Genomic DNA, 14,043 nt, shown 5'->3' with positions numbered 1-14,043 from the left:
ACTACAACAAAACAACCGCGTAAGGTCGCTTTTTTTGGGACGCTATTTATATTCGTCTCTATGGCAAGGACAGTAGCATGCTAAAGACGCTTCCTGAGACGTTTACATAAGCATCCCAATCTTATTTTTAAAATGATGCATTTATACAATAAATTTATATTCTTAATTAACTTAGAGGCGATTTGTGAGACGATTTGTTAAGCCCGCGAGATATTTGGCGCTCGCAAATTCATTATTTTACCGCTTAAACACTTTCCGCGGCTTTTCGTATTTTATTTTGCTAGTAAGATACTCCGTGTAATCCTCCCACACCCCGTCTTTCCAGTTTCCACCTCCCACAGAAATCCCAATCTGCGCCGCCACCAAAGCCTATCCCCCGCGGCAGTTCTCGGCCCGGCTCTGCCCTCCGGCGCCAACTCCACCCTCGGCCGGCGACTTCCCATTCTCCTATGTCGGCATCCTCGCTGGTCGGAGGCCCGCCGGCCGTCGGCGTACTCCCCGTTGCCACGTCGCGCCCCTCCCAACTCTCATCGCCACACCGTCCCTCAAGATGGGATCCGCCATGTCCAGAAGGTGCTCCCTCGAATCCCATCTCTTCTACAGTTTTTAAATTAAATCAATCAACGCAGCTTCTTAGTTGACACATCCCACGCCTCTATCAATCACAGAACTGATCCTGATGCATTAGATCTCATGAAGTAAATCTCGATGGTGGTGTGTCCTGCAGCTTGACAAATTTTTGTATTTTGCATCTTACTCTGCAACTTACTAATTTCGTTTGTTCCTTTTTAGGGGGAGAAGAGCGAATACATTAATCAGGTGCAGGTTCGAATGACTGGCCATTAAGTAGACTACTTTTACTCTCTGTGGGAGAGTTCCAGTTTAAGTTGCAATTCCAACATGATTTGTACGTTCATTGTTTGATGATGTATAGTTTTAGCTTCCAGAAACTAGCATCACTTTCGCCTAGTACTTACGAAGCAAAATGACATATCTATGTGGGTTTTTACTTTATAGGTTCTGGCTTCACATGACTTCGTGAGACTGACAAGGCATATTTTTTGGTCCACCACTAATGGCTAGTGCGATTATTTTCATGGATTTTTGCTTACTTTAGCTCGGTAGATGCTCAGTATTTGTCTTACTTGTACCATTTTGGGAAGTGTTTATGCATCTTAATTAGGCATGAGTAAGATCAGAACAAGCCAAGTTATGTACATTTTGAAAAAGATCCAAACTAGATATAGTTTTCCGCTCAGTTTGATCCAGTACACCTGGTCAGGCAAATTGTGGTTCGCCAACCTATCTGATATAGCCTTGAAACATTCTGATTTTACACAAGTCAGCTAGGGCATAGGGAAATGCATGTTAGTATCTGACAATGGAGGATGCGACTCACTGTTGAGTCAACAAATTGACCAAATCAATGCCCTGTTACACACAGCTGCCCTATACCTAACCCCTGAAAGAAACAAAAAAAAGTTGTATCCCTCTCCCCAGATACGGCGCATCCATGGCTCCTGACGGGGATAACTTCCGACATTGATACTTCCCGGACATCTGGGTGATGCCGCTCGCTACCAAACAAAGTCCCCCTGCCCCCATCGGAAGATGCAGCCGATACCACTACCTTGCAGCCATAGATTGATTCCTTCCTGTGCTGGCAGGCTAGATGTTCAAGGAGGTAGCGGAGGTGCAGCCGTGTGTCCATCCTCTCCTATGGAAGGCACCTGGTACAGTGGTACCCCATGATCCTCCTTCCAATTGATATTTTTATTGTCAATTTGTGTTTGCCCCCAAACATTTTTTTCCTTCTTCAATAAGTACAACTCCCATGAGCGATTGATCAGATCTTTAATTTCGGTTGTTGGTTGAGTTCACCTTGTTATGTATCAGAATTAATGATGGGATTCATGTTTTTGTACATATCACGGAGGATCTAGTATGATAATATTAATACTTCTACATAGTATTACCTCACCTTCCATACCATTGTCCACTTGTTTTGTGCTACTATCCAATGGGGGCACGTTTATTTTGTTGCCATGTCACGTAAGAGTATAATATACTTATGATATATCCGAGAGTGTATATAAAGACTAGATTTTGTAGTATGTTAAGGTGATCAAAGTTTCTCTGTGTTACCTTTATACATGACAACAGATTATAATGCTGCCAAATTTATGTGGGCTATAACCAAACAAAACACTGTAATTTCTTTCTGACAACAGTTTAGCTGGTGAATTTTATACAGATTGTAATAATATAAAACTGATGTGGGCTTTAACCAAACCACATACAATATTATTTTTTCTGTCCGCACATTAACTGGTCATTTTTATACAGATTATAATATTGTCAAATCGACGTGGGCTATAACCAAACATCACTGTGATTTTTTTCTTTCAGCAAACAGCCAGTAAGTTTTTTATTGCATTGACACTATCATAAGAGACAATGTTTTCTTACTGTTTGCTGATATTTGAGGATTTAACATTATGGAAATGTTCACCAGATGATCTTTTGCAAGTGAAAAGAATACATATTTATAAGGCGCAATCAATGTGGGACCAATACAAGGTGTGTGATTTATCCATGTTCCAACCTTTTCTGCTGACAAAGATGGTTCAGAATAATGTAGTCGTCATCTGTTTGACAGATAAGCTGCATTATCTCTAGATCAGCTGGCTCAAACTTCTTTGTTGTGTCATCCCCACTAGTGTAGAGTTTCTATTAGACGGAAGATTACTAGTGTCGACAAGCATAACCAGTCAATCCTAAGAAGTCTTACTTCTATAGAGAAGAAACACGCAAATTATAACTATTCTTTGTGAAATCAATGTATATTTCTTATTTAAAATTATCTAGCTCTGCTTCTCTATATTTCCCTTCACCTTTTCTGATGGTAATGTGCTCTTATTGCAGGATTTAGAGGACAAAACTAATTATATGGACAGATTATAACAGGTTTTATATCGGAAATAATCTTGAAACGTGCAAGGGAAATCTTCACATTTTTCTAGAAGTCATTTCCATAAAAGCTGCGAAAGCCGTCAAGCTGATGTACCAAACTAGCTATAGAATTTTTAGATAGATTTCCACTGAGAATTTCCATTTTTTTTCTCAAATTGGTTTCAACTTTTAGATAGTTAGAATTAGAATTAGAAGTTTATTTTCTAGTGACATACACATTATTGTATGAACGTGCAGTTCACTGGTAAAGTATCAATACCCTTTGTAATAAAAATAGTTGTAATGGCTTGCACATTGCTACTTGTTTTGCTGTGTTGATTATGAGAAACCTTTTCAGTTAATTATGAGAATAAGATGATTGCAATGCAACAATGATGTTGGATAGTGCCTACACAGCTACATTATTTGATGATCTGCATGTGCAGCAGGGCATGATAAAACAATCCAATTCAAAATAATGAAATACAACAATGTACGACATCATACGGGCATGTCTAGCAGAACATATATATTTGTTCAGACACGTTTTTGAGCGTGCCTATATAGCGTCTCAAGTCATGTAGACACGCTTTTGAGCGTCCTTATATAGCGTCTCATGTCATGTAGACACGCTCTTGAGCGTCCTTATATAGCGTCTCATGTCATGTAGACATGCCTATCAAGCGTGTCTAAATGTTTGAGACGGTCCGTGTGGAGACGTTCGAAGGACGCTTTACTAAAACGATTCTACAATTGGCTAGAGATGAAATACCACGTCACTAGCTATGTAATTTGACGTCTCTACTGGCAGGTTTTGTTGTAGTGATTCCTCAGCCTGAAGAACCTGAGATTGCGATTCCTGAGGTCATCATGCAACTGACTGACACTCCTCTGCCCAAGCCAAAGGATCCATTCTCAAGGAAGCAAAAATTCAAGGTTGATGCCTTCTTTGGCGAGCACGTATTCTTCACTGATTACAACCCTTATGACTCTGCTCGCATAAGGAAGAGGCGTTTCTGGACTGCCAGCCAGGCAAATTTTTATTCCTCAGTGCTGTTCAACAAAGACAAAGTCTTTGATCATGAGCACATTCCTCACGTGGATATGGAATCTCTGCCATGCTTCGGGCCAGTCCTCAGTGTTCTCTATGACGCTGGACTGTTAAATTTCTGCACGGACATATGTGATTGGAATGAAGAGCTAATTCTTCAATTTTATGGAACTCTGCACATCACCGGCAACTCTGAAGATGTGAATTAATGGGTGCTGGACTAGATGTCTGAAAACACTCATTACAAAGCACCAGCTACTGAATTGCTTCGTGCTTTGCCTCTCAGTCCGCCCCTTGAAGGTGCTTGTTGCGTCTACAATGAACCTGAGCTTACAGATCACCATATGCAAGTGCTGATGAAGCCTTTGAAGCCAGGTCAGGCCCCAAGAACAAAATTCCTTGTGAAGGAATTGTTGTATGTGCCTCGGACTGTCTATCGCATTCTGACGAAGACATTGAGTCCTATCAAGGGCCACGACTCAAATGAAGAAGAAGTCGTTGGCATCATGAAGAATCTGCTTTTCAATATCATTCATGGCGTTCCCGTCAACTTCCATGATTTCTTCATGAGGACTCTGGCCAATGTTGCAATGTCACCATTTGAGTTGAAGCCTTATGCACCATGGATTATGAGATTCATCAGAACAAGGTCTTCACTCAACTACAAAGCTGATACACTGAACCATTGCAGCTACTTGCCCCCAATTGAAGTCCTCAAACGGACATTTTCCTCAGCTGATGAAAAGGGAAAGGCTACGACTGTAATTGATGAAGGCATTCGTCCATTGGATGGTCAATTTCGCAAGGCTGCATCCTACTCCACCAATGATGACTCTGCCACCCATGACTCTGCCGCCAACGCAACCAAGCCAAATCCTCAAGGCACAGCTCCCAGGGTGATGACTGACCGTGAGCTTCTCCTCAGTCTTCACCAGAAGGTTGATCGCAATCATAAATGGGTCAAGCGTCAGTTTGGTTCAATTCTTCACAACATGACTGCTCCCCATAATGCAGTGAAGAAAAACCACTACTACCTTCATGAAACCCTCAACCGCACCTGGGCTGTTCTGTCGCACATATATGGTGAAGAAGATCTGAAGAAAATGGGTCTCAAGGAAGATCTTGACTGGGCTGCACCTCCTCCGAAGAAGTATAAGAAGGTCAAGGTTCCTTCCTTGGTGGCCAGCTCCTATTCTTCATCACGTGACACTGATGAACATGAAGACTTGGACGATACTGCAGCAGGCCCTACATCAACAAACGACCCCAACAACGCTGACGCTCCTTCATCACTTTGATATTCTTCAGGGGCGTTAGTCCTCATTTTCGAACCTTTTGGTCATTTGATGACAAAGGGGGGATTTGAGTTAGTCTTCAAGCGGGTCTATCTTATATGGGGTTTTTTTTTCTAAAGTTACAACTCTCGTTCTTCTGATGACTTTGTTGGATCGAGTTGTAAACTTAAACTCTATGGTGGCCTGATACTTTTGTTGTTTCTTCTGCATGCTTATTCCTCGTTAATGTTATTGCACGCATGCTGAATTACATCAGTCACCATATTTCATCATGCATTTCAAATTCTTCATATATTATGTCAAATGCGTGTATGAATTACAAGATATAGGGGGAGATCTCCATGATTCAACTCTTCAAGTGTGCATTGCTTCAAAAGCAAATTCCTCACTATGCACATCTTCAGGGGGAGTTCTTCTATATCTTGCAATCAAATTCCTCAATATCAGTATTTACACTTCATATGTTTATCCCCGTTGAAAACTTAACCTATATTGTCATCAATCACCAAAAAGGGGGAGATTGTCAGTGCATCTAGTGCCCCTTAGTGATTTTGGTGTATTGAAGACTTATAGGTTAAGGGACTAATGTGTTTATGAGTGTACACAGGTCTATATGTCTATGAGGAGTTTGATATTTACAGAGAAAGTCGACCCCTAAAAATGAAGTTCTTCGACTGAAGACTTTCTGAAGACTTTGAAAGTGAAGAAATTGGTGTGACCTTGAAGACTTGGTATTCATTCGAGGAACATGAAGCGTGAAGACTTTTGTTTTCGTAGTTTCATTTTCTCTTTCTTGAGTCATAGGAAACACCGTACTGTTAAGGGGGTCGAGGAAATACTAAGGAAAAATTTCCATGTGGTGCTCAACTCAAAATCCTACACCTACCAATCCCTTCGAGTGAAGCCATTGGAAATCTCATACAGTTCAGTCAAATTCTTCAGTGACAGAGACAAAGTTCTTCTGGTCTCTGAGGAATTTGTTCTGACTGAGGAGTTAGGAGTTCGCCAGTGCGGATTGCCTACACAGTGAGGAACATGATAGCCCTGAGGAATTTGATACTCAAATTTCCGACCATTGCTGTGCTATGCGCCAGCTGTCCCAAAATATCTACCCACCTAACGGTCATATCATTGAAGGGCATTTATGTCTTATCATGACGGGCTGCTCCCTAGGCTATAAATAGCCGCCCCCTACAATCACTAGATGGTTGGCTGCTCCGAGAGAAACTGACACTTGTCAATTGAGAGCATCCCATCCTCCGAGGACTTTGAGCGAAAATCATCAAGTGAGGAAAACCCAAACCCAAACACCTACAAACCCAAAGTGATTGAGCATCACTGAAGAGATTGATCCAGCGTGGATCCGATGCTTGTTACCTTTGAAGACTGTGCTTCCTCCAGACGGTTAGGCGTCATGGTCTAGAGCATCCAAGAGGAAATTGTGGATCGCCGAGTGACCGAGTTTGTGAAGGTTTGGAAGTCACCTGAAGACATACCAGGAGTGATTGGACGAGGTTTGTGTGACCTTAGTTCAAGGAGAATACGGTGAGGACTGTGTGTCCTCAGGTTTAAATACCTAGCCGCTCCAACCAGACGTACAACTGAGACAGCAGTTGGAACTGGTCTACCAAATCATTGTCTTCACCAAGCCTACTGGTTCTATTTCCTCAACTCTTTCATTTCCTCATTACTGTGTTGTATGCTTGTTCATATCTGTGTTTGAAGACTTTGACTGAAGACTTTCTCAATTTCCTCAGTTCAATTTCTTCAGTCTGTTTGTCTTCATCCTGTGTTATCCTGTGTTTACGCTTTCTGTACTCTGTGCTTGCTTTCATTTCATCATGATGACTATGCTTGTGTTTTGCTATGCATACTTTTGAGTACTTATTCCGCTGCAAGTAGTTCTTCACTAAGGAATTTCCTCACTAGCAAATTCCTCAGTGAAGAATTCATAAAAATCGCCTATTCACCCCCCCTCTAGTCGATATAACGCACTTTCACACATTTCTCCTGTAACCTATTTCACTCTTTTGAAATAAATTTCTTCATATTTTCAAATAATCGGTTTCACAACTTGACATTCTCGTATCATATTTTTCTTCACTTTCATAATCGGTATTTCACTTTCCACTGTCTTGCTTCGCAAAAAACACATTTTTCATGTGAAATAGGTTTGTTCCACATACAAACTGTGAAACGTTGAAGTTTAAACGTGTTTGAAAAGTATCCAAGCTGGTTTAGTTCTAAAGGTCGCGGCGTCAGAAGTTCAAATATATAAATTATTTCAGAATCAAGCTTATGTTTTAAAGGATATAAATGTTTTTAGTTTGCTAAGACAAAATAAAGTCCATGGCTTTGTTTGCAAGGGAGAGAGAAGAAACAAGTGCATGTGTACGTGAGAGAAGAGAGAGAGTTGTCACATCCATGTCTGCATATAAGGACAAATAGTGGGAGCTGTTAGGTGTATTAAATCTGATATTCATTATGTATAAAAAAAAAAGAAATAGTAGCTGTCTATGGTTTAGATCTTAAAGCAGCATGTGTATGGTTGGATCGTGTTGTAAAACATAGGGTTTGGGAAGCAGCATGAAACACCGGATTAGACGAAAGGTATGTGGCACCGATGTTATCACACCAAAGAACTGGAGGATGACCTGGAGAGATTCTCAACTCCCTCAATAAAGACTGTACCCAGCTTCAGCGGTAGCATCAGCAGATGCCTTATACTCAGCTTCAGTAATGCTACGAGATACGGTAGCTTGCTCGCGAGCATTCCAGGCGATCAAGTTGGGACCAAAGAACACTGCATATCCCCCCGTGGATCACTGATCATCAGGACTGCCAGCCCAATCCGCATCAGAAAAGGCTGAAAGTTCACAAGACGGTGCAGGATGAAGGAGCAGACCATACGAGGCAGTGGAAGAGATATACCGTAGAATACGCTTCACTGCCGTGAAATGAGATGTACGAGGGGCATGAAGATACTGACATACACGGTTAACTGCATAAGAGACATCAGGCCTGGTGATAGTGAGGTATTGCAGACCACCAACAAGACTGCGATACTCAGTAGCGTCATTAGGGGGAAGAGGATCTCCATCAAGGGCAGACAACCGATCAGTCGCAGACATCGGAGTGATAGCATGTTTGCAGTTGAGCATACCAGCGCGACGCAACAAGTCCAAAGAATACTTCTTCTGAGTCAGAGTCACCCCAGAAGAAGACCGTGACACCTCCAGGCCAAGGAAGTAATGCAGAGCACCCAAATCCTTGACAGCAAAATCCTCACTGAACGCGGTCACAAGGCGATCAGCAGCAGCATCAGAGGAACTGACGAGGATGATATCATCAACATAAACCAATAGATACATCGTAACCTCAGGACGCTGAAAGAGGAACAGTGATGTGTCAGCAGTGGAGGGAACAAACCCAAGAGCCCGGAGAGCAGAACCTAGATGTGCATGCCATGCGCGAGGAGCCTGTTTAAGTCCATACAACACCTTGACCAGACGACAGAGATGATGAGGACGCGTAGGATCAACAAAACCCGGTGGCTGACGCATATAAACCTCTTCCTCCAAAACTCCATGTAGGAAGGCATTCTGCACATCAAGCTGACGAAGAGACCACCCACGAGTGACAGCAAGAGATAGTAGCATACGAATGGTGGTAGGCTTGATAACTGGACTGAACGTGTCTTCATAATCAAGACCATACCTCTGCTTGAAGCCCGTGGCAACCAGCCGTGCCTTGTAGCGTTCAATAGATCCGTCTGCATGTCGTTTTACTTTAAACACCCATTTGGAATCAATGATGTTGATGCCAGAGACCGGAGGAACCAGTTGCCCAGTGCCATTTTTCAGCAAAGCCTGAAACTCCTGCTCCATCGCAGCGCGCCAGTGAGGAATACCCAACGCAGCCTGAAAATGACGCGGCTCGGCCGTCGGATCCGCAGCAGCATGAGCCATGCAAGCGGCAAGCCACGCAACAGTCCCGTCTGTATGTTCCTTTGGACGAAAAATACCAGACCGGCTGCGCGTGTGTGGACAAAAACAACCACAGCAGGCATCGCCAGCAACTCTGGGCTTGCCACAGGAGACGGAGGCGAGGCCAATCCTGACCGCGAGCTAGACGAGCCAGAGTCGTTAGGCTCAGAGGCAGGCGACGGGGCCGAGGCGGGACTGCCGAGTCCAGTTGGCGACGAGGCCGGCCCACGAGGAGCCGAGGGGGCCGAGGCGGGGCTGCTCGGCGCAGCTGAAGTAGTCGCCGGACTGCCTGCCACTGGGCCGGGCGAAGGCGACGCCCACGGGTGGAACCCGCCAGCAGGCCCAGGCGAAGCGGCCACCGAGCCAGGCGAGTTGGGCGAGGCTAACACTCGCGGGGCAGCTGCGGGTGCAGGCGGCGCCCGTGGAGCCGGTGCGGGTGCGTCGGGCTGGCGGGCACAACCCGCCATGCATGGGCCATGCATGGGATCGACGTGCCCATCGTGAGTGGTGTCCGTAGCTTCATCATCAAGGAGCTCAAGACGAGCACCACGTCCAACACCTGCAGCATGGTTAGGAAGCAACACATGAGCATTTGCAACATCCACAAATTGATCAGGCGAGGGTGTGTTAGAAGAAACGTCTGGCATAGGAGTGATAGGGTTGTTCGGAAGTGCACGAAAGGGGAACACATTCTCATCAAATACAACGTCACGAGAAATGTAGACGCGATTGGTGGGAACATGTAGGCATTTGTACCCTTTATGAAGGGAACTATACCCAAGGAAGACACACTTTTTCGACCGAAACTCTAGCTTATGTTTGTTATACGGACGCAAATGAGGCCAACACGCACATCCGAAGACTTTGAGGAAGGTGTAGTCTGGGATTTCATTGAGCAAGAGTTCAAGCGGAGTTTTCATACTCAGTAGTCGTGAGGGCAGCCTATTGATAAAAAAAAGGCAGTGGAGAAGGCATCACTCCAGAACCTAAAAGGAACGGAGGCATGAACTAATAAAGTAATGCCAGTTTCTACAAGATGACAATGCTTACGTTCAGCGGTTCCATTCTGCTGATGTGTATGAGGACAAGACACACGATGTGTGATCCCAAGCTTGTTAAAAAACGATTTGAGGTTGTGATATTCACCCCCCCCCCCCTCCCCAGTCGGTTTGAACATGAATAATTTTCTAGCTAAGGAGACGCTCAACATGTGCTTGAAACTGTATAAAAATATCAAACACATCAGACTTTTTCTTAATAAGATAAAGCCAAGTAAACCGACTATAAGCATCAATAAAACTGACATAATAATTGTGGCCACTGACAGACGTTTGGGCATGACCCCATACATCAGAAAACACAAGCTCAAGAGGATGTTTCACAACACAACTAGACTCTGAAAACGGAAGTTGATGACTCTTGCCCTGCTGACAGGCATCACAAATAGTTTCAGCAATTTTATTTGATACAACCGGTAGTTCATGACGATGCAACACATGACGAACTATAGGAGCAGCAGGATGACCCAGACGCGCATGCCAATGTGTAGATGACACACGAACACCGCTGAACGCCTGAGGAGAAAACTGCATAGGAGGTGCGGTCGGCGCGTCAAGTGCATACAAGCCACGGTGAAGACGACCGCTAAGCAGAACGGCCCTCGTGTCCCGATCCTTGATAAAGAAACGAAAAGGGTGAAACTCAGCAAGGACATTATTATCACGAGTAAGTTGTGGAACAGACAACAAACTACGCGAAGCAGTAGGAATACGAAGAACATTAGAAAGATGCAGTTTTCGTGAATTGTGTGCAAGAAGTGATGCCTGACCAACATGGGAGATGCGCATACCTGCTCCATTGGCGGTGTGCACCTGATCATGGCCGCGATATGGCTCCTGAGTGGAGAGCTTGCCCATGTCGTTGGTGAGGTGGTTCGTAGCTCCTGTGTCCATGTACCATGTAGGATCAATAGAGTAGGACGGAGTGCGTCCGTGCTCATGACCCGTCACAGCAGCTGCGGCCTGCTTATCATTCCCTTTGCATTGTTGCCAAGGCCAAGGAAGTCTTGCTTGTAGCATCCGTGACAGCGCGCGGCGAGATGACGATCTATCCCACAAAGCTGACAGGCCTGAGGAGCACCACAACTAGAACAGCAAGCAACTGGGCAACTCCCGCCAGTGATGGTCGACGCGTTGCCCCGCGAGGCCTGTTTCGAGGAAGGCGCCGGTTTGCCACCTGATGGAGCCGGCTTCTGAGGTTTGCCGCGAGTAGCAGCGTTGGCGGAGACGAAACTGGGGGAAACACGGCGCGCCTTGATGTGCTGCTCACGGCCAAGGAGACGCGCATAGAGCTCACGACGCGGGAGCGGATCCTCGCGACCATGGATGTTCTCAATGAGATTGTCATAGTCGTCATCGAGCCCGCTAAGCACAAAGGTGGTGAAGTCCTCATCCTGGAGCGGCTGACCAACAGAGGCCAAAGTGTCGGCGAGGCTCATCATTTTGTTGAAGTACTCCGTGATGCTGAGATCTCCAAGCTTGGTCTCGCCCAGCTCGGTGCGTATAGAATGCGCACGCGCCTGAGACTGGGAGGCGAAATTAGTGTGGAGTGCCGCCCACGCCTCCCTGGATGTAGCGGCGAAGATGACCATCGACGAAACACTCGGCGTGAGCGAAGACTGGATGGCGGAGAGGATGGCCTGATCCTGCGCCACCCACGTGTGATACACCGGATGTTGAGGGGGCGGGCACGTGATGGATCCGTCGACATAGCCCTCCAAGTAGCGGCTGTGGAGTAGAGGCAAGACCTGAGCACGCCACGACAGGTAGTTGTCCGGCGCGAACTTCACCGGCAGCAGGTGCGAGAAATAAAACGGTGAAGGCGCCGCGGCTTGAGCAGTGTACGCCTGCAGTGGTGCATAGGGATCCATGGACGGAGCCGCCTCTGGATGAGGAATCATCGCCGAGTAGGAACCGTAGGCGCCAGGCGAGGAGTAGGAGCCGGGAGGAACGGCAGCCAAAGCGTCGTGGCCGGGCGCTGCAGGGACGCCATACGGCGAGGTGGCCGCGCCCTCATAGGCCTGCGGTGGTGGCGCCGGGTAGTGGTGGTGCTGTGGCGCCAGGTAGTGGTGGTGCTGCGCCGGCGCCGCCGTGTAGGGTTGCGACGGTGGCGGCACAGCATAAGCCGGCACCGGCCACAAGGACGACGGCGGCGGGGGCGCACCATAGGAGGGCGCGGGAGCGCCGTACGACGGAGGACCAGCGCCAGGGTTCGGGTTCGGCGGAGGAGGGCCGCCATAGGCCGGCAGCGCCGCGGGCTCGGGCGGGGCGATCAGATCGTCCGGAGTGCCCGATGCATGCGGGGAAGCGGGCGGCGGCGGCAAGGCCCCATACGTCGCCGCGAGGGGCCGAGAGGCCAGGAAGGGCGACATCGGGGCGAGGGCCGGCGCGGCGGCGGCGGCGGGTGGTGCAACGGAAGACATCGGAACCTAAATTGATACCATGTAAAACATAGAGTTTGAGAAACTGGCTCGACACGTTAAACGGGGTGTGGCTATCTTATTATATAGAGGTACCAAGAGGTACAATACAATATTACAATATTTACACAGAGGCTATGTATATATATACAGTCTAACACGTGTTTCTGTACCTTCCGCCCGGCTCGGCCTCAAGAACACCTCGTATTCCCCTCTGCCATGGCGTCCTCCATGCCCCCATATGCGCCAGGATGGCTAACCCTAGCCGTTGTCTATCGCCGGGGCATTGGCTGCGTGGCTGCCCGGGATGTGCCCGTGCTTGTTGTCTGCAGCTTCCCAGAGCTCTCTCCTTTGTTCCGTCGCCAAGCACGCTGCCCCATCTCGCTCACACCCCACCGTCACGCAGGAGGTGCTCGAGGCCTAGGCCGCTGAGGGCATGAGTACGCCAGGCTGCAGATCCGGTGGAGGTGCGGCCGCCCTGAGCTCGTCCTGTCTAGCACGCCTCTGTCCAGCTCGCTTCTACCTTTGTCCAACTCGTTGCTGAGCTCCTAAGGTAAATTCAGTGGTGATAGTTGCCCTTTGTATGTGTCCGTACGTGGTGATAGCTTGATATATGGCTGTTCATTGCTCACCGTCTCCGATTCTTTTTCCCGTGGTGATATGCATCGTGACAGTTGGTCCCATTATTTCCTTCATTTCGATTCCAAGATCACTTGCGTATCTAGCCTGGCTTTGTTTCCTTTCTCTGAAATATATACTCAGCCTTGTGGTACTTTAACAGGCAGCAAAATAACTCCTTAATTTGGTCTGAGTACTAGTCCTAACAAGCTGCGCAGTAATCTGTTCATCTATGTTCCACCAAGTTAGAGCCAGTTTTTGTCCAGGTCACCTTAATAGAAATTGTAGAAATTTTTATGTAGGTATCCGAGATGTATTTATTTGCTGCAATTGGTTCAGCGGTTAAGAAATATGGACAGGACCGCAAGCAACTCAGTTTATTTAGTCGAAAATTTCAGTTAAGCTGAGGATTGGTTATTTAGGATTTGACATTAAAAGAAAGTTGTATTTGGCATTATAGTTTTGACTTCAAGTGAATTTTTGGGTGTTGTATCCGCATTCTGCAAGTAGGAAATTCTTGATTAGGCTGTCAGACCGGCAGTTGCAACCATGTCATTCCATTGAGCCTTTTCCATCCAGTTGTTGAAACTGTAGAAGTTTTTTTTTTGCATGGTAATATGTGTCTCATTCATACTATAAAGATTAAAATACAAGCCACGTAAA

At 46.4% G+C, this 14,043-nt stretch overlaps 1 long non-coding RNA gene across 1 annotated transcript; it reads left to right on the top strand.

The window, feature by feature from the left end:
- Positions 1 to 308: 308 nt before the first annotated feature.
- Positions 309 to 3,314, top strand: LOC109741669 (uncharacterized). Its single transcript, XR_002227655.4, has 5 exons — positions 309 to 573; positions 793 to 1,733; positions 2,347 to 2,419; positions 2,516 to 2,580; positions 2,926 to 3,314. It is a non-coding gene; the product is annotated as an uncharacterized lncRNA (long non-coding RNA).
- Positions 3,315 to 14,043: the final 10,729 nt, after the last annotated feature.

This window comes from Aegilops tauschii, chromosome 3, assembly GCF_002575655.3.
Source record: "Aegilops tauschii subsp. strangulata cultivar AL8/78 chromosome 3, Aet v6.0, whole genome shotgun sequence".
Classification (NCBI taxonomy): domain Eukaryota; kingdom Viridiplantae; phylum Streptophyta; class Magnoliopsida; order Poales; family Poaceae; genus Aegilops; species Aegilops tauschii.
Note: the sequence above shows the minus strand (reverse complement) of the source record. Positions and strands in the feature narration are given on the sequence as shown.